Raw genomic sequence first — 24,715 nt, 5'->3', positions numbered from 1 at the left:
ATTCTTATAAATAATTTTATACATTTTATTTTACACTGTTTGAATACGCTGCCGTCGTTATGTTCTTGAATTATTGGCTAGCTTGTGGCGGACAGGGAAATCTCGCAGGACCATTATGATAGGACATACACTAAACCTGCCGCGCTTCGAAAAATGTTAGTCTAATGCATACAAGCTTTTTCAAGGCGGACGGAGCGTTGCGCATCCGGCAAAGCGCATGTAATCGCTGCCCGCGGCGTTTTTTTGTTTTTTTTTCCGAGCAGCGAAATAATGTTTGGTCAAGCAGCAGGCCCCCTCTTCGGCGGGTTAGGCCGGGTTAACGAAGGCGTCTCCTAATCCACTCTCCGTGTTGTCCCCTCGGGGGAGGGCGGTAAACAGGTGGGGGAGGGCGGTGAAGGAAGGACAGGAGGGCAGGAGAGGAGGAAACGCAAAAAAAGTGGAAAGCGCGAACTGTACGGCGGCCTTTAATTAAACGCGGCTTCTGTGGATTCACGGCAGAGCTTTCGCGCAACTTTCCAGGAGCGAATATGTGTGTGTCGAACGGACTTGGGGAAAACGAGCCCTTTCAAAGATGCGGCTACACATAAATTAAATAGACAATGCCTGTGTCCGTTCAAGTGAACACCGACTCCCAAACATCCATGCTCCAGTCGTGATCGGCCTTTAGCCCAGTTGAGATTCGCCGACCTTCCAACCGCTCTGCCCTATCATATATCTGCACCTGTCCTCTCGACCCTGACGAATGAGCTAACTACCCAGAAACAAGTAAGTGTTTCTTTGATACAGAAAATATCCAGACGAAGTGCAATCGAATGTAATTTGGAAGGATCCATTGCTGGTTTAAGGTCTTGTCTAACTTCAAAAGTTATAGTTGTCGAACTGCAACATGCTTTCAAAAATATTCAACAATTATTCGCTTTCGTTCTCTCGAGTTGCATCCAGAGCACGTGAAAACACCAGTTTGGGTTGGCAATGCCGCTTGTGCTGCGCTCTGGACATTCCAAATATACGGCGAACAACCGACGAACTTGCATGGCAGCGTTCGTTTCGCTCGCTGCGTGAACAGTGTTTTGACGCCGCGAGCAGCGTCGAAGCCGCCGGTACATTTTTGTCGCTTGTTTGCGCTGTACTCGCTCCGCTGATTTAAGCCGCTCTTCCCGTTGCCTCAGCAGTTGAGCACTAGCTCCAACCAGAATGTCTGCCAAGGCAATGTCTTTAAGGTGCCCTAAATCGACTGCTCACGTAGTGTGGGTCTGAGACCCAAGTTTCAGAAAGGATAGTGTCACCACAATTTTCGAGATATTTACCTCTAGCGTGGTCACCCGAAAGGTTTTAAATCAAAGAATTCATCCCCGAAAGGTAAACCGATACAAAAGCTCTCAATATCTATATTATATTATCAGAGTTTAGGAAAAACGATGACTCCACAAAAAATATAAACACTCCCCCCCTCCGCCCCCCCCCCCCCCCCCCGACGTTTTACACGAGGAACCGCCCCCCCTAAAATGGAGGTCTGGATCCGCCCCTGATCTCATCGGCCTCGACCATCTCCCTCAGTTTTTTTCCTTGTGCCTCGCCCGAATCATCCAATTGGAACAGAACGGCACACACTTGCAGCTTTGACAATGATCAGACAGATGACCGTCCCGATGATTTCCTTTTTTAAGTTTGAGATAAACAAAAGGTTGTGGTGATACCGCACATGCACAAAACGGCTCATGGCCTGCAAAAAGTGGCCAACAGATCGAACGTAAAAGTAGTGTTTTCCGGTGCCAAACAAACTTAGTAGATGACGTAGTATGACAGATCCTTTTCGTAAGGTTCCTTCTAGGTGTGCGCTGAAACACAGGAATTCCTACGTTGAGTGTGCGGAGGAAGTAGTGCATCAGATCCCCTTATCGTGCGGAAACATCATAGGGTTCACTTGAAACGAAGAGAAATTGTTTACTCAGGTCGATATTTAACTAAAAAGTTTCAATTAGAGTTTAGAATGTTTTTGTGTTCTTGGGAATAATGCGTTTAAGATATTTTGAGCGTGTGCTTTCTCGCAAAGCACATGAAAAGCCGTTGCTGATATCTGCGAAGAGATCGGCAAATGGTGATGCTTAGCGTACGTTCAGGCCTAAGAAAACAACATAAGATGATGAGGCACTGCGCATGACGTCTTACCTTGCTCGGGGCAACAGTCCTAACTATTTCTCGATATAGAAATGAAAGATCAGCATCGTCGTTTGCTGAAATGCTTGCTTAGAATGCAGCGATTGTCTTACTCTTAGGCCTTTCCGGCAAAGTTGAGAACACAAATTTCTTAAGTTTGTAGTTGGAGAATTCGCACTCTACCTCAATATAGTTGAGCGGTGATGTCAATTTTAACTACAAAACCTGCACTGGGCGCTACGGGGGCGGAAATAACCTATATGTACGCTGCTTCGAAACCAAATCCAAGCGGAGAAAGAGCCCCTCTGACTCCGATGGTTACGTTCCAATCCGGCTGAAGCCTCAATTCGGCTATTGCCTCAATTCGGCTAGAATTTTCAATTTGGCTGGACGTTCCAGTTCGGCTACATCCTCAATTCGGCTCGAAGCTTCAATTCGGCTAGAAGTTTCAATTTGGCTGGACGTTTCAGTTCGGCTACAAGTTTCAACTCGACTGGACGCTTCAGTTTGGCTGAATCTTCAGTTCGGCTACAAGTTTCAATTCGGCTGCATGCTTCAGTTCGGCTGGATCCTTGTTTCAATTCGGCTGGACATTCCAAGTTGATCAAGCTAGACATCCAAGCATAAGGTGCCCCCAATTTTTTTTAGAGAGACGTTAACTATATATGCATCTTGCTTTACCATTGCAACCTGCAAGCTCAGATCAATAAGTTCAAGTAGCTACGAAGGCTTTGGGCACAGAAGCATTTGTGTTTGTGTTGTTTGTTCTGTGTAGCTACTGTGCAAACACCAGGTCTCTGATTCAAAGTAATTTATTTACTTGCCCAAAGAATGGATTACAGCAGTGCAAAGATCGCTTCTTCCAGTGCTGGCCACTGTTCACGTGAAAGGGACAGGACGCCTTGGCAGCTCCTACGTCAAACTGAGTTGAATAAGAAAAGAAGATACCTGCATCACTTATGAGACAAAACAATGTGGTAGGGGTTCAATCCAATGATTTACATCTTCAGGAGGCTAAGAGGAATGTAACAGTAGAACTGTAATGTTTTTCAAGGTCACAAATTGGAATCAAAATTGGCTAAAGACACCAGTGGCTATGACTGACCTCGTAACCAAAAACCTTACGTCCGCAAAAAATTGTTTGGCGACATTTTTTTTTTTCAAATTCGGTCCTCATCGTATTTTTAAAGCGAAAGTTTCTACTGGCAGTTTTAAAAATATGTTAAGATGGAGGTTTGGGCGATGGTGTCGCATACTCCTCCACAGCGCGAAAACTTTGCAACCAGGCACATGCACACAGAAAAGGAAAATACATTCATCAAGCACTGACTTGCAACTCAGATTGTATTTTTTCTTTTCTACCAGCACCTGTCTTTTTAAGCAATAAGACTTTTTTTTTTCAGCTATTTTTGGTTTCATCTGGATGCAAGATAATCGAATTCTTTTTTCTAATAAATTTAGACAAGGTTCAGTGACACAGTTTTCTTCTTACCTCGAAATTTTTCAATAATTTCCCTAATTAGTTGAATATTATTTTTACCTATTACGAAGTAGATTTTTTTTAGTTCTGCTTGACATCAGCAATCTTGGCAATGTATGCCTAAATGTCTAGAAGTGATTCTGTTTATGTTGTAGTTGTGTTACCCTAGTCTATGTGACACCACTATATGTGACGTCGGGGGTGGGGAGGGGTTCGGCTTTGGCAGTAGAACGTTTCCAACTGATTAGAAGAATTTCAATGGCAACAGATGAAGCCTGCGGGACCCCAACGTTTCCTCAACAGCACGAAAGAAATATGTTCCATTCTGTTCTCTGATGTGGTTGTGCTAGCCATGCACCAAACAAATAAGAGTTTAGAATGAACCATTTGGGCTTCGTAACGTGAAGAGAGGTACAGTTTCTATCATGAAGGAAGCCATTAGCCCGCAGATTTTGCAGAACAAGCGAAGGCGGCGGAACTTTCTAGATTTCACCCTTCACCCCGCACAGCCATGACGCGCAGCACGTTCCCGTGGCACCTACGGCTGTGAGTAGCAAGTACGCCAGGGAGCCTTTAAAAAGTGTGCAAAACAACGTTTTTCAGTGACCGAATCGAGGAGACTGATAGCTTAATGTACCGACACCTGGATAAGTAACCCTGGTTTGCAAGTTTTGTCGTGGGAGAGTTGGTATTAACTAGGGTGCACTGCGAGTTGTAGAGCATCTAGAGTCGCACCGCCATATTTAGCTCAAGAAATCTCATCTAGGCACAGGCAAGTCGTTCTGTAATCATTGAGACTACAAATTAGTTAATACACTTGTGTCTGGTTACTATTTTTGTTTCTTTCGACTTTCTGAGAATCGGGAAAATCAGTAAGCAAATTTAATATCTGAATTATTCTAAAAAACCGAGAATTTAATCAAAACAAGCTCTGAGAAACATCAAGTTTTCAACAAAGGTAAGCTCTTCAAAACATCCTCCAAATGCCACAAAGGATAAATTCTGGAAACAAGGAATGCCGCTTATAGTGATGCTGCTACATATCACTCTAGGGGTTGCCAGGCAGGCTCTGGTGCAGCTTGGTTATGACCTTCCTCGCAAAGGGAAGTTTTGGCATTGCGTATGAAGCGATACTTACCCAAGTCTAGAGGTTACCTTGGCAGGGTAATGGAAGCACCCATGCTCACAAGTACGGTAACTGCCCAGGTCACCTTGGAAGGTCTTCAGCACAAGGCAGGCACCACCGTCTCTCGTAGGTGTGATGTGCTGCAATGTCTGATGACACAAACTGCAGCGAAACAAAACATTTTTTCCTGTGAAACTGTATCCATAGCTGCAATCTCCGTACCAGAACATTGCATGAGTAGCTAATCTCATTCTACACTTCTTTCTACATTAGAAGCACAGTTTAGTCTGAAGGCGTCAGGATATTTCGGTTCCACGTACAAAAAGTCACTCATACAGATTTAGGTCGAACAAACATATTTTACTACGTCCATGGCTGTGGCAGAAAATACTAAGAAAGGCGAGATAAATCGACGATTCCATGCATCAAATGGTCAGAAATGGGAGGAAAGTGCCCTAGACAGCTTCCTCCCATTTCTCCTCCTGTGAACAGCAAGGTCGACGGAGCCCACCAGTGGTGCAACCGGTGGTTTGTACGCGGTGCTCGAACGTGATTGATTTACATTGTTTGGATACCATCATATCAGTCATGCTGCTATTATATCGATACCTAAAGAACTGTCAAACGCCGATTGAAAAAAATTGTACCGGCTCATTCACGGCTTTGTTAGCTTTAGTTGCTCCCATTACGGAATAAAGGGTTTGTTCAGCAAACAAACGACGCGCTCCCGAGCTTCATCCAGTTCTTCAACGAATGCTTTGTTCCTGTTCGAAGCTAGATCTTTGCTCAAAAAGCACTTCGAATTTACAAACAAATCCACATCGACTCTCAGCAACCCTCGTCTCATTGAACCGCTGTGCAGTTTTCGCCCAAAGGAGCCACAAGTAACGACTCTTGAGAACAAAATAATTATCTATAAAAGCTAGACACAATGCATGGTTCCGGCATTCGAGCACAAGCTATTTGAAGGTCTTTTGGTTAACGCTACAAAAGCTTAGTATTCCAACAAGAGCTTAAACGTAAAACAATTTCAGTTTTCCTCGTATCTGCCTGAACTGGGCGGAGCCAATCGAACGACCCGACGTATGCAAGATCCAAAACATCTGCCGCAAACTGCTGAGAGCAGCACGCCGGGGCAGCCATCTTTCCGACTGTTTGCACGCTGGCTCACATTGTTTCGACGCAGATGTGCCTTGCATCTAACGTTTTGATGGCAGCCTTTCAATTATAAGAGCAAAGAGTCAAGTGCTAGCCTGGCTGTCACTAACACTGTTCACACACACAGTTGCTCAATGCAAAGTGTAAACAAATATGCCATGACATGCTGGAAAGGACAGCCTGCCGCCTAGGCGGTACTGCCACGCATGTCCAATCAAAGCTCGCAGGATGCTGTACATTGACTGCGCGACACTGTTAAGCACTAGGCACAACAAAGAAATACATGCACCTCGATCCAACGAGAAAACTCGGATGACAGAGTATAGTAAGACTTGCGAAGCTTGTAACTGGGTTCATGAGCTTTTAATCACTCCCGTGACACACACCCGCACACAATGTGTCATCCGAATTTACCCATTGGATCAAGGTACATTAAATTTTTTTCCGCTGCCAAATGGAAGGGAAGGTGCGACAACACTATCCGTCTGTCTTACCCTAGCATGAACTAGCTGGTAATGATACAATCACAAGCGATTTGCTTTTACTGGTGTCCCTCCTGTCCGAGCTCTCGTACAACGAAATTGCAATTAAACGCAGGGCGCTCGCTCGCACTTGTAACCACTCCGGCTAATCCACGCTAAGATGCGACAAAGCATGGCAGGAAGCCTGCCACTAGAGCTTGTCGGCCGCCGGGCATGACTGGCGAGTGCAAGCACCACGTGAGTCACATGAATGGTCCGCAAAAGCTGCGTGACTCAAAAAACCCAGATGAAACGTCGTTCGTTGTGCCATTCAGTGGTGCAGGGGTAAAACATTGGGCTCTTAATCAAAAGGCTGTGGGCTCGATCCCCTATAGGGGAGCCATATCATTGATCTTCTTTCACTAGCTTTATTAAGTGAACCCTATATTTGCTTTTATTCTATGTTCTTCTCATTCGACGTGCTTCCATGACCAACTGGGTAATCCATGTCTATCTACAACTGGATCGGTCCTTGCATGCTCTCAACTCTAGATATATAACACACCCTATGATAAAACGAGCATCCCGCAACGCTTACCATAGGAACCGTCACTGGCATCACTAACAGTGACAAGGTGCAACGCAATATCGCATCGCTCGGATCCAGCCCATCGAAAAAAAATTGCGGAATCTGTCAGCTGCAATCCATTGGGAAGCAAAATGGCCTCCCTGTATGTTTCGATTGAATCGGTGCTGTGTGCAGACCCAACGTTCTATGCGCGGGCCAAGCAACTGTGTATATATTTGTTGAGTGAGTACTCTGGGCTGCACCGGAAATTATTTTCTCGCGTGCGTTGTTCTCATCAAGAAGAGCGTCACACTATCACCGTGCTCCTAAGTAGCATGGGTGAACCCTTTCGTACGCTACAAAAATATTACCCTCTACTTGCACAAAAGAGAGAAAACATCTTTGGAATTTCACTAAAAAACATTCTGAAAACATGGAACCCTAACTATAGCCACTCCAGGTTATTATATACTAGGGCATCGCCAGGCAGGTTCTCAAGGAGCTCGGGAATGGCCTTTCCCTCGAAATTAATTCCTGGCATTGTGTACTAGGCGATGCCTGCTGAAGTCTATTGCTTACCTTTGCAGAAAGATGGAGGCATCCATGATGACACGTACGGTAATTGCCCATGTCGCACATCATCATGGAAGGTCTTCATGAAGCAGGCAAATGTGTCCTGTCGATGGAGACCCACATATCCTGCATATGTGGGTAAAGTGCCTAAAATTTTATTTAATTACAACTACAACTACTTCTCTCCAAAAACATCATGGCATGAAAGCTTGTCGCTTTTCATAGATAGGGCTCGCTAGCACAGCCTAGCCTTTTTCAGTCGGCCAGGGCCTTGAGAGTGCTTTGTAGCGGCCCGCCACACGCCCTCAAAGTTGAACTTGTGTCGTATTCAAAATTTGGAAGAAATGCCTACTACCAAGAAGGATAGAATTGTAGCAGGGGGTCATGATGTTAGTTCCGTAGCCCCCGCAACCCAACCTCCATTATCGCTTGCCCCTTTGCCATCTACTTCCTCGCCCATCATGACTACCTGTCATGCCTTGTGGTTGACTGTTGTTCGTAGGGAAGGACTGGCTGGCACTGGTGGGCTCTGGGCCTCTACTCATCCCAATTCCCAAACAGAGATTGCGGCTGCCCGTTGACATCCGTCGTCTGCTTCCTTTGTTCGGTACTTTGCTTCGGTTAAGAAACTGTTTTTTGCAGATAGTCTTAACGTGTTGAACTAGCTTACCTACTCATTTCAACGGCAATTCATCTTGGAGGTGCCTGTGGAAAGCTGGTGTGGCGATGTGTGGTGCTATGAAACGCAAAGAGTGCCTGAAGAATTTCGAGGTTGCTCAAACGATTTGTGGATTTGTTTGGACGCACTTTATGACAAACAAATCAGCGGCAAGCGGCTCATAGTCAGATCTCCTAAATTGCCAATTGCGACACTTCTCTGATAACTTGCTAAGTGCTTGGATATGGTCAAAAAACTTCCGAGTGAAACATATTTCTTCAGACTACGGATGCGGAAGGCTCTGCTTCTCGGGGCTCGATGACCCAGGTCGCCTCTACAGCCGATCGAGCCTTCGGACAGCGCTCGTATGCGTGCTCAAAGTGCCGTCCAGTGTTACTTCGGTGCCATCGGACGGCACTCAGGTACAGCCTGGATAAAAACAGTTCGCTTTTATTGTTATTGCGGTCACCGTGTTGGCCACTCACTGAGGTTAAGGGGAGGTGAGACGGGGTCCAGTCACCAACGCGATCAACGACTGAAATCCAGCGGTTCCGCAGCTCGGTGACCCTCGCAAAACCAGAACTGCCCACAAATTCGCTTTACTGCGAATTATATTATGTTGTGGGACTTACCGGTGAAACGTAATGGCTGCGGAAGAATAATCTCAACGGTCCTTGTAGCCGCACTTACTGGAAAGCCCCATCCTGGCCCCTCCGACGCGCGATACCCTGTTCATCGCAGTTCGCCCAGTCTGCCACTCTCGGCTGCGCTCGCTATCTCCCTTCCGCTCTGATAAAACGCACAAGACAGAAAGAGTGCACGGGTGTGGTGGGCCCGTGGTTTCGGAAAATGCTTTGTGGCCACTTCCCGAACTTATGCTACCATCCTTCTTTCGTGGATACTCACCCTTGATGAACGAACTGTGAAGTTAGACCGGTCAGTGATTCGGTATTACTTTCGCTGCAATCGGAGGCGTTGATTTGAACCGCTCTTTCTCGAAATAGGAGCCTTGTCTTCAACAAAACCATTCAATAACTCAAAGGCCGCAACTATGTCGCAAAAACACTCCACTCTCCCGACATGCGTTGCGCGATCTTGGGTCCCAGTGTTGCCAGGTGGGGAAAACAAAAATCAGTGGATAGAGCTCAATCGAACTACTGAAAAACAGTTAATAAAATTATGTACTTTTTGTGCTCCCAGACTAATCTTTTAGCAATTATCATAAGCTATAAAAGAACAGTTTAGCTAAAATTTATTCCCAAATTGAGCTATAATAAAAAAAAAACTTTGCTATAATTAGTGTTTTTTTTTTTTTTTTTGCGTCGCTCTGTTGCAATGTCCGGCAGAAATGTTTTAACGCCCAAAAGTCGCTTTGATTGTATCAAGTATTGCGGTGACTTGACTCAACGCTGCATTACAAAAGCCCAAACCCTTCCGCGTGAAAACGAAACTACGTGGATGCGAGTTCCGAAACCTCTTGGTGGTATGGATACACTGTACGTGTGGCCGTCTTGAGTTTCGGTTTCTCCGCATTTCCTTCCAGGGCATGGACGCTCTGCCACTGAGTGAGATTCGGAAATTTTATTGTTTTCTGACTTCCGACCGATCACCCAGCGTGGACAAAGAGCTAGGCCGTCATGCGCTTCATCTCTGAAGATACTTTGAATTCTTTTTACGATGAGAATACGGATGAAATCGTACTGCTTAGCGATAGACTGCTCTACGGTATTACATGCGAGTCAATTTTTTTTTTTTAATTGGCAAAAGGTGTTTTTTTTTAGAAAGCTTTGTGTTTTAATGGAAACTGTGCCCTGGGAAATATTTTTCAAGCGTTGCAAGAGCTTAAATTGGTTTCAGATGTCTTTGACCTCAAGCACAGTTGACGGATGTTTCGCTATTAATGAAGATTTGTTCAACCCCTGGCAGGATAACTACACAATTATTTTTACATTGGCTGCGACAAAAAAAAAAGAAAAAAAAAGAGAGATGCAAAAAAATGAGTTTGTGAATTGAGGTTGGCACCACCCGTGTTACTCCACTCGACGTCCGCAAGGTAAGTTTTCGCCGCCGCGGCCGTCGAATTTTTAGCCACTGCGATAGCAAAGTCCATTCTTTATGAATGTTAAGCGAACAGACACGTAGTCTGTGTATGTTATGTTTTCTATTCAAGAATATTTTAACAAAAACTTCTGTTTTGCTTTAGATGTGTTTTACAAACCTCTTTTACCCGACGCCAGATTTTGGCTTTCAAAAGTAATTATTTATATTTTTATTATATGACATTAAAACGAGGGCTCTGTGGTGTTTCAGCTTTTGTTGTTACTGTTAACCATACGCCTCTTCAATTATAGTTTGTGGCGTAGAATATTAAAACTCTCGGTATTGTCCGCACACATTGAGCTGCTTGCGCATCAAGAAAAACGCAAACCATCTTGCAAATAGACAAATTGTGGTTTTGCTAGCGTTACAGAGGCCGCCGGCAGCGTGCTGGAGAAACGTTTTCTACTCGTTTGTCGTCATTCGTAGAAGAGGTTTTCGAAGACCCTGTGTAAGCGTTGAGACTTACCGCTCATTCACACTGGAAGCGGATTCGCGTTCGCAACCGCTTTGCGAGCGCGGATCCGCTTCCAGTGTGAATGAGCGGTTACTGTTGAGAACACGTGGAAAATTTTACGAAAGCGCAGTGCCGCAAAAAAAGGCACAATTTGTCGAGAGCAAGTTCCGCCGGTCTCGCGACGTAATCAAAGTTTTCTTGTTACGCCGAAGTGCTACGTCTCTGCGCCTTCGCACGCTTGGATAGCGATTGAGATTCGACGTCATGTTGATGTGTTTTACTAGTGCAATGTGCCTGAAGGTGTATGTGCCTCTAGAGCAGAGTTTTACTTGACTCTGCCGACTGTATTTGTAACTTGCGGCACTGGCAGTCCAGAAACGAGCTATATCTAGCATTCATTGGCGACGGAAGAAGGCCGGGGGAGGGGGGGGGGGGAGCGGGGGGAGGTAGGTACGTTTTTTTACGGTCTACAGAATACCAAGGAACAGCTGCTCATCGCTGATCAGTGATCTAACTCCTTATCACCAACTGCACGTGACATCACGTTTAAGCGCGGCTCGATTAATTGTGATCGGTGAACGGATTGCACACCGGTTCAAAGATTTTCAATCTCGCCGTCTTGTACTTTTGCCTTCTAAAACCATCCTTGCTCCGCAGCGTTACTCTGTTAGTACTGCTATGTCATCGATTAGAGGTCAGTGCTGCAATCTTTTGCGGGGCGCCTTTTGTCTAGCCAGAGGGAGCGCGAACCACCCCTCTATCCTGGGAAAAGTGACGCCATTCATTGTTGTGGAAATGCTCGAGACACGTGCCACGCGCCGCTTCTGGGAAGGACATGTCGTCTAATATCTATCTCAGCGCTGCGCTGTGCCGCCGTGAGCTTCCCAAGGGCTGCACGTTGCACGTGCCTAGTGCATCGACGCATCTTGCGCTACTTTTTTAACATGAATGGTTTTTCGTAATGATTAAAGCCCCTTCATGTTTTAAAAGTACCCCATAGTGCGTCGATGCACGAGGCAAGTGCAACGTGCCGCCCTCGGGAAGTTCTTGGCGGCACAGCGTAGCACTGAGCTAGATTTCAGACGCCATGTTCTTCCCAGAAGGGGCGTGTGTCACGTGTCTTGAGCATTTCAACAACAATGAATGGCACCACTTTTCCCAGGATAGAGGGGCTTTAGTAATGATGGCGGAGCGGCGATGGAACCCAAAGCGGCACCATGTCGTCTGGAGAGGACGCGAGCGTGCCTACATACAGCGGCACTACAGCCTCTATCCACGCGCGCTACTGGATAACAATATTTCAACTAAGAAAACAAAAATCGAGCACGCGCCATCAGCCTCCGTTTGAAATCCTATACTTGGTGTCACCTTAGCCTGGACCAGTAAAACAACCTCATTGCTTCGCAGCGATTTCTATACAATTTATCTGGCGTCCCTAAACGAGGTTGCAAAACACATCTAAAACAAAACAGAAGTTTTTGTTAAAACATTCGTGAATAGAAAACATAACAGACAAAGACTACGTGTCTTTTTGTTTAACATTCATAGAGAATGGACTTTGCTATCGCAGTAACTAAAAATTCGACGGCCGCGGCGGCGAAAACTTACGTTGCGGACGTCGAGTGCAGCAACACGGGTGGTGGAACCTCAATTCACAAACTCATTTTTTTACATCTCTCTTTGTTTTTTTTGTTTTTTTTGGTCGCAGCCAAGGTAAAAATAATTGTGCAGTTATCCTGCCAGGGGTTGAACAAACCTTCATTAATAGCGAAACATCCGTCAACTGTACTTGAGGTCAATGCTATCTGAAACCAATTTAAGCTCTTGCAACGCTTGAAAAATACTTCCCAGGGCACAGTCTCCATTAAAACATCAAAGCTTTGTAAAAAATAAAAAAAACACCTTTTGCCAATAAAAAAAAAATTGACTCGCATGTAAAACCGTAGAGCAGTCTACCGCTAAACAGTACGATTTCATCCGTATTCTCATCGAAAAAAGAATTCAAAGTGTCCCCAGAGATGAAGCGCATGACGGCCTAGCTCTTTGTCCACATTGGGTGATCGGTTGGAAGTCGGAAAACAATACAATTTCCGAATCTCACTCAGTGGCAGAGCGTCCATGCCCTGGAAGGAAATGCGGAGAAACCGAAACTCAAGACGGCCGCCCGTACCACCAAGAGGTTTCGCAACTCGCATCCACGTAGTTTCGTTTTCACGCGGAAGGGTTTCGGTTTTTTTATTGCAGCGTTGAATCAAGTCATCGCAATACTTGATACAATCAAAGCGACTTTTGGACGTTAAAACATTTCTGCCGGACATAGCAACAGAGTGACGAAAAAAACAAATGACACTAATTATAGCAAAGTTTTTTTAATTATTATAGCTCAATTTGGGAATAAATTTTAGCTAAACTGTTCTTTTATAGTTTATGATAATTGCTAAAAGATTAGTCTGGGAGTACAAAAAGTACATAATTTTATTAACTGTTTTTTAGTAGTTCGATTGAGCTCTATCCACAGATTTTTGGTTTCCCCACCTGCAACACTGGGACCCAAGATGGCGCAACGCATGTCGGGTAAGCTAGTTCAACACGTTAAGACTATCTGCAAAAAACAGTTCCTTAACTGAAGCAAAGTACCGAAGAAAGGAAGCAGACGACGGATGTCACCGGGCAGCCGCAGTCTCTGTTCGGGAATTGGGATGAGTAGAGGCCCAGAGCCCCCCAGTGCCAGCCAGTCCTTCCCTACGAACAACAGTCAACAACAAGGCATGACAGGTAGTCATGATGGGCGAGGAAGTAGATGGCAAAGGGGCAGGCGATAATGGAGGTTGGGTTGCGGGGGCTACGGAACTAACATCATGACGCCCTGCTACAATTCTATCCTTCTTGGTAGTAGGCATTTCTTCCAAATTTTGAATACGACACAAGTTCAACTTTGAGGGCGTGTGGCGGGCCGCTACAAAGCACTCTCAAGGCCCTGGCCGACCGAAAAAGGCTAGGCTGTGCTAGCGAGCCCTATCTATGAAAAGCGACAAGCTTTCATGCCATGACGTTTTTGGAGAGAAGTAGTTGTAGTTGTAATTAAATAAAATTTTAGGCACTTTACCCACATACGCAGGATATGTGGGTCTCCATCGACAGGACACATTTGCCTGCTTCATGAAGACCTTCCATGATGATGTGCGACATGGGCAATTACCGTACGTGTGATCATGGATGCCTCCATCTTTCTGCAAAGGTAACCCATAGACTTCAGCAGGTATCGCCTAGTACACAATGCCAGGAATTAATTTCGAGGGAAAGGCCATTCCCGAGCTCCTTGAGAACCTGCCTGGCGATGCCCTAGTATGTAATAACCTGGAGTGGCTATAGTTAGGGTTCCATGTTTTCAGAATATGTTTTTTAGTGAAATTCCAAAATTTGTTTCTCTTTTTTGTGCAAGTAGAGGGTAATATTTTTGTAGCGTACGAAAGGGTTCACCCATGCTACTTAGGAGGACGGTGATAGTGTGACGCTCTTCTTGATGAGAACAACGCACGCGAGAAAATAATTTCCGGTGCAGCCCCGAGTACTCACTCAGCAAATATATACACAGTTGCTAGGCCCCCGCATAGAACGTTGGGTCTGCACACAGCACCGATTCAATCGAAACATACAGGGAGGCCATTTTGCTTCCGAATGGATTGCAGCTGACAGATTGCGCAATCTTTTTTCGATGGGCTGGATCCGAGCGATGCGATGTTGCGTTGCACCTTGTCACTGTTAGTTATGCCAGTGACGGTTCCTATGGTAAGCGTTGCGGGATGCTCGTTTTATCATACGGTGTGTTATATATCTAGAGTTGAGAGCCTGCAAGGACCGATCCAGTTGTAGATAGACATGGATTACCCAGTTGGTCATGGAAGCACGTCGAATGAGCAGAACATAGAATAAAAGCAAATATAGAGTTCACTTAATAAAGCTAGTGAAAGAAGATCAATGATATGGCTCCCCTATAGGGGATCGAGCCCACAGCCTTTTGATTAAGAGCCTAATGTTCTACCCCTGCACCACTGAATGGCACAACGAACGACGTTTCATCTGGGTTTTTTTAGTCACGCAGCTTTTGCGGAACATTCATGTGACTCACGTGGTGCTTGCACTCGCCAGTCATGCCCGGCGGCCGACATGCTCTATACTTCGTTTCAGCTTAGGTCCGAGCGCGGCCGATGTTATGAGCCGAAGGGCCAATCGAACAAGCGAAAGAGGCACAACATCATGGCGTGCTCTCTGCAGTTGATAGGGCGAGCCGGTATTCGCTGACTTTTTGTGCGTGCTCCTCCGCCGACTTGTCCTATCAAGCGCAGAGAGCACGCCATGACGTTGCGCTTTTTGCGCCGTTTGATTGGGCCTTCGGCTCATAACATCGGCCGCGCTCGGAGATAAGCTGAAACGAAGTATAGTGGCAGGCTTCCTGCCATGCTTTGTCGCATCTTAGCATGGACTAGCCGGAGTGGTTACAAGTGCGAGCGAGCGCCCTGCGTTTAATTGCAATTTGGTTGTACGAGAGCTCGAGCAGGAGGGACACCAGTGAAAGCAACTCGCTTGCGATTGTATCATTACCAGCTAGTTCATGCTAGGGTAAGACAGACGGATAGTGTTGTCGCACCTTCCCTTCCATTTGGCAGCGGAAAAAAATTTTATGTACCTCGATCCAATGGGTAAATTCGGATGACACATTGTGTGCGGGTGTGTGTCACGGGAGTGATTAAAAGCTCATGAACCCAGTTACAAGCTTCGCAAGTCTTACTATACTCTGTGTCATCCGAATTTTCTCGTAGGATCGAGGTGCATGTATGTCTTTGTTGTGCCTAGTGCTTAACAGTGTCGCGCAGTCAATGTACAGCATCCTGCGAGCTTTGATTGGACATGCGTGGCCGTACTGCCTAGGCGGCCGGCTGTCCTTTCCAGCATGTCATGGGCATATTTGTTTATACTTTGCATTGAGCAACTGTGTGTGTGAACAGTGTTAGTGACACCCAGGCTAGCACTTGACTTTTTGCTCTTATAATTGAAAGGCTGCCATCAAAACGTTAGATGCAAGACACATCTGCGTCGAAACAATGTGAGCCAGCGTGCAAACAGTCGGAAAGATGGTTGCTCCGGCGTGCTGCTCTCAGCAGTTTGCGGCAGATGTTTTGGATCTTGCATACGTCCGGTCGTTCGATTGGCTCCGCCCAGTTCAGGCAGATACGAGGAAAACTGAAATTGTTTTACGTTTAAGCTCTTGTTGGAATACTAAGCTTTTGTAGCGTTAACCAAAAGACCTTCAAATAGCTTGTGCTCGAATGCCGGAACCATGCATTGTGTCTAGCTTTTATAGATAATTATTTTGTTCTCAAGAGTCGTTACTTGTGGCTCCTTTGGGCGAAAACTGCACTGCGGTTCAATGAGACGAGGGTTGCTGAGAGTCGATGTGGATTTGTTTGTAAATTCGAAGTGCTTTTTGAGCAAAGATCTAGCTTCGAACAGGAACAAAGCCTTCGTTGAAGAACTGGATGAAGCTTGGGAGCGCGTCGTTTGTTTGCTGAACAAACCCTTTATTCCGTAATGGGAGCAACTAAAGCTAACAAAGCCGTGAATGAGCCGGTACAATTTTTTTCAATCGGCGTTTGACAGTTCTTTAGGTATCGATATAATAGCAACATGACTGATATGATGGTATCCGAACAATGTATATTAATCACGTTCGAGCACCGCGTACAAACCACCGGTTGCACCACTGGTGGGCTCCCTCGACCTTGCTGTTCACAGGAGGAGAAATGGGAGGAAGCTGTCTGGGGCACTTTCCTCTCATTTCTGTCCATTTGAAGCATTGAATCGTCGATTTATCTCGCCTTTCTTAGTATTTTCTGCCACAGCCATGGACGTAGTAAAACATGTTTGTTCGACGTAAATCTGTATGAGTGACTTTTTATACGTGGAACCGAAATATCCTGACGCCTTCAGAATAAACTCTGCTTCTAATGTAGAAATAAGTGTACAATAAGATTAGCTACTCATGCAATGTGCTGGTACGGAGATTGCAGCTATGGATACAGTTTCACAGGAAAAAATGTTTTGTTTCGCTGCAGTTTGTGTCATCAGACATTGCAGCACATCACACCTACGACAAACGGTGGTGCCTGCCTTGTGCTGAAGACCTTCCAAGGTGACCTGGGCAGTTACCGTACTTGTGAGCATGGGTGCTTCCATTACCCTGCCAAGGTAACCTCTAGACTTGGGTAAGTATCGCCTAATACGCAATGCCAAAACTTCCCTTTGCGAGGAAGGTCATAACCAAGCTGCACCAGAGCCTGCCTGGCCACCCCTAGAGTGATATATAGCAGCATCACTATAAGGGGCATTCCGTGTTTCTAGAATTAATCCTTTGTAGCATTTGGAGGATGTTTTCAGGAGCTTACCTTTGTTGAAAATTTGATGTTTCTCAGAGCTTGTTTTGATTAAATTCCCGGTTTTTCAGAATAATTCAGATATTAAATTTGCTTACTGATTTTCCCGATTCTGAGAAAGTCAAAAGAAACAAAAATAGTAACCAGACACAAGTGTATTAACTAATTTGTAGTTTCAATGATTACAGAAGGACTTGCCTGTGCCTAGATGAGATTTCTTGAGCTGAATATGGCGGTGCGACTGTAGATGCTCTACAACTCACAGTGCACCCTAGTTAATACCAACTCTCAAACGACAACACTTGCAAACCAGGGTTACTTATCCAGGTGTCGGTACATTAAGCTATCAGTCTCCTCGGTTCGGTCACTGAAAAACTTTGTTTTGCCCACTTTTTAAAGGCCCCCTGACGTACATGCTACTCACAGCCGTAGGTGCCATGGGAACGTGCTGCGCGTCATGGCTGTGCGGGGTGAAGGGTGAAATCTAGAAAGTTCCGCCGCCTTCGCTTGTCCTGCAAAATCTGCGGGCTAATGGCTTCTTTCATGATAGAAACTGTACCTCTCTTCACGTTACGAAGCCCAAATAATTCGTTATAAACTCTTATTTGTTTGGGGCATGGCTAGCACAACCACATCAGAGGACAGAATGGAACATATTTCTTTCGTGCTGTTGAGGAAACGTTGGGGTCCCGCAGGCTTCATCTGTTGCCATCGAAATTCTTCTAATCAGTTGGAAACGTTCTACTGCCAAAACTGAACCCCTCCCCACCCCCACGTCACATATAGTGATGTCACATAGACTAGAGTAACACAACTACAAGATAAACAGAATCACTTCTAGACATTTAGGCATACATTGCCAAGATTGCTGATGTCAAGCAGAACTAAAAAAAGTCTACTCCGTAATAGGTAAATATAATAATGAACTAATTAGGGAAATTATTGAAAAATTTCGAGGTAAGAAGAAAACTGTGTCACTGAACCTTGTTTAAATTTATTAGAAAAAAGAATTAGATTATCTTGCATCCAGATGAAACCAAAAATGGCAGAAAAAAAAAGTCTTATTCTTTAAAAAGACAGGCGCAGGTAGAAAAGAAAAAATACAAGTCTGAGTTGCAAGTCAGTGCTTGATGAATGTCTTTCCCTTTTGTGTGTGCCTGTGCCTGGTTGCGAATTTTTCGCGCTGTGGAGGAGTATGCGACACCATCTCGCCCAAACCTCCATCTTAACATATTTTTAAAACTGCCAGTAGAAACTTTCGCTTTAAAAATACGATGAGGACCGAATTTGAAAAAAAAAATGTCGCCAAACAATTTTTTGCGGACGTAAGGTTTTTGGTTACGAGGTCAGTCATAGCCACTGGTGTCTTTAGCCAATTTTGATTCCAATTCGTGACCTTGAAAAACATTACAGTTCTACTGTTACATTCCTCTTAGCCTCCTGAAGATGTAAATCATTGGATTGAACCCCTACCACATTGTTTTGTCTCATAAGTGATGCAGGTATCTTCTTTTCTTATTCAACTCAGTTTGACGTAGGAGCTGCCAAGGCGTCCTGTCCCTTTCACGTGAACAGTGGCCAGCACTGGAAGAAGCGATCTTTGCACTGCTGTAATCCATTCTTTCGGCAAGTAAATAAATTACTTTGAATCAGAGACCTGGTGTTTGCACAGTAGCTACACAGAACAAACAACACAAACACAAATGCTTCTGTGCCCAAAGCCTTCGTAGCTTCTTGAACTTATTGATCTGAGCTTGCAGGTTGCAATGTTAAAGCAAGATGCAGATATAGTTAGCGACTCTCTAAAAAAAATTGGGGGCACCTTATGCTTGGATGTCTAGCTTTATCAACTTGGAATGTCCAGCCGAATTGAAACAAGGATCCAGCCGAACTGAAGCATACAGCCGAATTGAAACTTGTAGCGGAACTGAAGATTTAGCCAAACTGAAGCGTCCAGCCGAATTGAAACTTGTAGCCGAACTGAAGCGTCCAGCCAAATTGAAACTTCTAGCCGAATTGAAGCTTCTAGCCGAATTGAGGATGTAGCCAAACTGGAACGTCCAGCCGAATTGAAAATTCTAGAATTGAGGCAATAGCCGAATTGAGGCTTCAGCCGGATTGGGACGACACCCCACACTCCGACTCCGATCACTCTGTTTTCCGCCGGCTTGTCAGTTGATGGCTGTGGTGAAATGCGTGGTTCTAGGCAACCGCAAAATGAATGGATAGCTGTTTTAGGTGATTTTGGGGGGATTAGCTTCAGTTTGAGTCCGTGTACAGGGACGCCATTGCTCGTCCCATACCGCAGACAACAGATTTTAATGACATCTTTACGTCATTCCTAGAGATTTCTTTGTTCCGTAGCGCATCATACAAATTTTATATAACAGTGCTACGTCCAGGGGCCCTAATCTGGACACTTCGCGGAAAAGTCGGCGAGAAATCTGGCGGCCGTGATTGGCCAACGCGGCACTTGACCTTGGCGCCGGCCAATCAGGTTCGCCGGATTTCTCGCCGGCTTTTTCGCTAAGTGTCCAGATTAGGGCCCCAGGCTAGACTGTGATGCGATCGATCGACAGTTTTACAGTTATATGAGCCCCAAAACATTTATATAAAGAAATTGAGGCCACCTTTTGGTATTTACTGGCTTAACCAGTCCCGTCCGATTTCTCGTGGCCTTCATGGCGCCAAGCTTAGTACCAGGTTTGAAGGGGATTCACACGTGATTTATTTGTATCCTCCTCTTCGTATATAACAAAAAATATTTCCGGAAGAAAAAAGTTGCATACTCCCAGCTGCACATGAGGGTCGGACGCTAGGGTTGGTCTCTGTCCTCCGGCCGTTCGTCACCGATCTGGCGAGCTAGATTTTGTTCGCCCGGCGTCCGCCACCACCGACAGAGGCACACGGCCGGCGCGGGGCACGAGCAATATACTCAAAGAAATGGCTCTGATTACCGAATGGCTCCGAAGTTGGAACAAGGTTCGAACTATTAAAGCGTATTTTGTGAACACCCTCTTTGCTGATGTTGTGTGCTACACTCCGTTTCACCATATGTTGTACCGCAACGAAGGCTAAAAGCGCGAGCTCATAGCGTTGGCAGGTGCCCTTGGTGCACGAGAGCTTCTGCCGCCGAGATGTGCCATAGACACGGTGCAAGATACACTCTTCAGGTGAGGACACGGCGGGGCTGAACGCGCGGCGCGAGGAATCAGATAGTGTTCGTTCGACGGGCATCCGAAAGGCTGCATTATTCTGGTGCCACCGTGCCCGCGGCTGACAGTGTCGCCGGCGGCCAAACGGCGAAACTGTGTGAGAGCGAAAAAAAGTATCTCGTTTCCATGACACCCCGGTACACCGTGGTCTTTCTGCACGAGCGACAACCTCGCTGGAGCTCTGCGCGTGTGGAGCATGAGGCGGCACGAACCGTCTTTGCCGTGCCCACGGGTCGACGAGTCATCTGCTGGCGCCGCTTGAAACCATAGTGAGAGAGAGAAAGAGAGAGAGAGTAAAAAGCGAACTTTATCTGCACTGCGCGAGGAGCGCGCTGTCCTCACCTGAAGAGTATTATCTTACACCGTGGCCAAAGAGCAAGGAGCTCGCGCTTATAGCCTTTCCTGCGGTTTCCTAGTGAGTCATTTATCTACTGATGAAGTCGCTAAAGCAACTGACGACTTGACCTCATTTATTTACTCTGGCGAGGTTTATCGCTTGTTCTCTGCATGGAATTTGGTTTCCTGCGAATGCACAGCGGCGTGCTGTAATATATTTTGGCAGCGTGACTTTTGTTGTTAATATTTGCTCTACTGCCGCAAGCCTTCACATGCAGGCTAGTAATGAGTAGCGTCAGATTATAAGCACGAGTCATGGTCGTAGGTAGAGGTCAGCCTCTTACCGTGGTGCCAATTTCTGTGCTTGTAAGTACGGCGCGTGCTTTCTTCGGTTGGGGAATATGTGCACACGAGCATACTGACCTGCGAAGATCCCATACTGAACAGTCCGATCTTCATAGCTCAGTATTTTATAAAGAAAAAGCTCCTGGCCAGTGTGATCCTCGACGCTCCTGTGTATTAGCGGCGAGATGTTTCGGTGGCGCCCTCGTTCGGTTACGTTTCGTGACGTCATTACCTTCTGAACAATAAATTCGATAGTGTTTGTATTGGGCATGGTGGAAGCCTGAAATCATAGCGCTCTCAAGGCAACACTGCCAACACCGTCAAAATTGAATATCTTACATTCCTCTTATTTCCGTCGATGAAAAATTCTTTGCTGACGTCATTGTCCGCATTCGGCCAATCGTGGCAGCCCGACCACAGCGACGCTTTCGATCGCTCATGTCGCCAATTCGCGGCGAGATTTTTAGTGGTGCCCTCCTATGGTCGCCTTTAGTGACGTCATTACCTTGCGAACAACAAGTTTGAAGGTGTTTGTAAATAACATGTTGGAAGCTTGAAATCAGAGCACTCTCAAGCCAACACTGCCAATGCCGTCAAAATTAAAGTTCTTCCATTCCTCTTATTTCGGCCCATGGAAAATCCTTTGCTGACGTCATAGTCAGCATTCGGCCTATCGTGGAAGACCGATCACAGCGACGCTTTCGATCGCTCACTTTGCCAATAGTGCGCGCTTTCCACACCTCATGAAACGACGAAAAATCATAGCACTTTGGGCTGTGATTTTGTAAACATAGCAGCGATGTATAAATGTATTTTAGCGTTTGCTCACGAGCGTTAATAAAGCAAAAAAGGACATCGTGCCCCACGTTTAACGTTTTATCAAAACGCAAAAACATGCCTTTTTTTCTTATTCTTCTTATTGTTTTACATTTTTTGATCACGTGCAACGTGAGCTAGCGTGCAGACACGCGGGGCATTTTTCATTAGGTGAAAAGCGCGTGTGTACAGCCTTGAGCGACCCTCAAAATTACGCGACTGCACGGGCGCCTGTAGCTTTCGCTTCATAGCCAGGTAAAGTTGTGCTAGATTTTTGCCAAGCAAGTGGTGCACGGTACGCGCCGTAGCTTGACAGCGGGCGCTGGCGAGATCGGTTTTGGCGGGCAACTGTGCGATTTTTTTGCCGTCTGGGGAATGGTTCTAGTAAACCCACATAAGATAATCATATTCTGTGCATAATAATTTTGATGTCATCATAACGAGGTTGGGAACAGACACAGATTGGTCAGGAGCGCGTCTTCAACGTTCGGCTGGAAGTCGTGTCCAGTCAACGAACCGTTGGTGCTAAGCTTAGGGCTCGGGCCCGATTTGGGATTTAGCGCCATTCAAGTGCGATAACGGACCGTTCATGAAGACGAAGTTGTTCAGAGGCTTGTCTGAGACAATGCCCGTATGACTTAGTAATACCGTTACAACGCGCAATGCCTCAATGCAGTGCGCCTCCTTTTCAATTTCCAAACCGATGCAGCGAGCAGTCTTAGAATAGGAGTTATTCACTGGACGCCATATTTGAGGGCGATGTTTAGAGCGCATGCTCAGAACGAGCTCACATTAATAGCCTTCTAAGACCGGCAACCTTGATGATGCTAAATGCACTCTCCAAAAAGACTGCAGAAGCTCGCCGTCAGCAGGCGCTCAGCAGCAGCGCACATGGATATGGCCGCCAGTGAATACTCCCTATACTGACCCAGGGCTCCCATCCAGCTTGCTTGTTATGCCATTTCAGGGAAGTCAAGAGTGCACGTGCAAAGTTTTGAGCCGGGCTCTTGTTGCGCGAGTGCAAGGACCCCAAAAGCTTTTGCCGTAGCCTCTTATTATATGGGACCATTCATTTGCTTCATAGCCTTAAAGAGTGGTGTCAAGGAAACGGCACGCGCGGCACGTGTCATTTACTTCAGTGCTGATTGGACCGAGACCACTGACCTCCACACGCCGAATTACAGCCGCTATTGATGACCTTCAGTGGTCTTTTCCAGATGCCAAGCAACTAAAACGGGCGTTGACGAGCCTCCACAAAGGAAAGTGCTGTGCAGAAAGGCACAGCAGAAGCTAAAAGGGCAATAACCTGCCTCGCTGTGCTAATGATCAACTGAAGTAATTTTAATAAAAGTTAACAAAAACTGAAGGTCGCTTATGGCGGCACCCATGCACAGCTGCTGCAAAGCGTCTATAAAGGGCTGAATGACGCATTGAGCGGACAGGTATGAAGCTACCGTTAGTAAGCACTTGACAGGCTTTTCAACTCTTTAGAGTTCTGGATCGAACAGCGTTGAAGCGCGCTGGATTTGTCTGTGTCATTCCAAGAGAGCCTGCTTGTTGCAGAATAACAGTGCTTGCGGGCCCGAGAAGTCTTCTGGGAAGCCATCCGAAGGGAAAAGTTGGAGATTGTGGTTGATCAAGTGTATGTATGTTTCAGATTCAAATGCCTTATTCCCAGGATTTAACTCAAAATTGGAGTATTAAAATTCAATCAAATTCACAATGAAGCATGGGCCAAAATATTAACTGAATGCACTGGGGAGCCCATCACACGCCTGACTTCCGGGACAAGCATCGAAGTTCCGGTGGCTTCACTTGTGCCATGCTGGGAGAGCAGCTGTGCGCCATCCAGCCTCCTATAGTGGAGATCAGTGGCCGAGACTCCGAGATTGGCTTTATCCAGCTGCTTTGCCTTATGACTGCGAGATTTCACTGGCGTCTAGAAAATGATCTTGAGACGATGCATGTAGGACCAAGCGACGGGACGGCAGCGCGCATTGTCTTGTTATTGCTACCGCGTCCCTTCCTTTCACTTTCAGGCGTATCGAATCGCGGCTTATGACGTGAGCTATTTCAGAATAACCATCACAAGAAATCCAGCACCACTTTATCTTTAGTTCCGGAAATCGCAAGGCCGACCCGAAGAATCACATTCCCACAGTGCTGGATTAACTCTAATGACTTCTAGCATCGCCATGATACATCCCGGCTAATCAGTTGAAACGTTTTTATGCGTTTGCTGATTATACGCTTTTTTTTTTTAGATCTATCGGCAACTTAGCATAGCCGTTTTTTTTTTCTTATTTCTATTACTTCACTTTATCACTACTAGAGTTCCTGTATAGACGCTTTACACACGCGCCAGATTGATCCGCCATAGCCGCCCTTCTCTTGTCTTACCGGGATGCCGAGCCACTGAAGCAGGCGTTGACGGCTCTTCACAAGGGCCTATGCTGGGCACAAGAACACAGTAGCATCTAAAATGGCAATAACCTGTCCTGCTGTGGTAATGGTGAAGTGAAGCGAACGGAATAAGAGGGAACAAAAACTGAAGGTCAGTTATGGCGGCGCCCATGCACAGCTGCTGTAAAGCGTCTAAGGCTCCCTACGGGAGCCAGAGTTGCGCATTTGTTTTCCCCGCGCCGCCACGCCGCTATTCGCCGAGATCCATCACGTGAGGAGCAAAGCATCCGGTGGCGTGCAAGAAAGCTACCTTTACGGTCGCTCCGCCGACGTTTCTCTTGCCCCGGCGTATGTTTTCCTGCTTTCCGCCTCCTTTTCCTCCTCTCCTGTTTTCCATGCACGGCGGCGCGCGCGGCGCCGCTATTCGCCAAATT

General features: G+C 46.1%; 1 long non-coding RNA gene across 1 annotated transcript; it reads left to right on the top strand.

Annotated features, from left to right (window-relative positions):
- The first annotated feature begins 13,852 nt into the window (after positions 1 to 13,852).
- LOC121833410 lies at positions 13,853 to 18,749 on the top strand. The gene is made up of 3 exons (XR_006076688.1): positions 13,853 to 13,973; positions 16,849 to 16,981; positions 18,695 to 18,749. It is a non-coding gene; the product is annotated as an uncharacterized LOC121833410 (long non-coding RNA).
- The last annotated feature ends 5,966 nt before the right edge of the window (positions 18,750 to 24,715 follow it).

This window comes from Ixodes scapularis, unplaced genomic scaffold, assembly GCF_016920785.2.
Source record: "Ixodes scapularis isolate PalLabHiFi unplaced genomic scaffold, ASM1692078v2 PGA_scaffold0__279_contigs__length_252992795, whole genome shotgun sequence".
Classification (NCBI taxonomy): Eukaryota; Metazoa; Arthropoda; class Arachnida; order Ixodida; family Ixodidae; genus Ixodes; species Ixodes scapularis.
The sequence above is the reverse complement of the archived record's forward strand: the minus strand, read 5'-3'. Positions and strand labels throughout refer to the sequence as shown.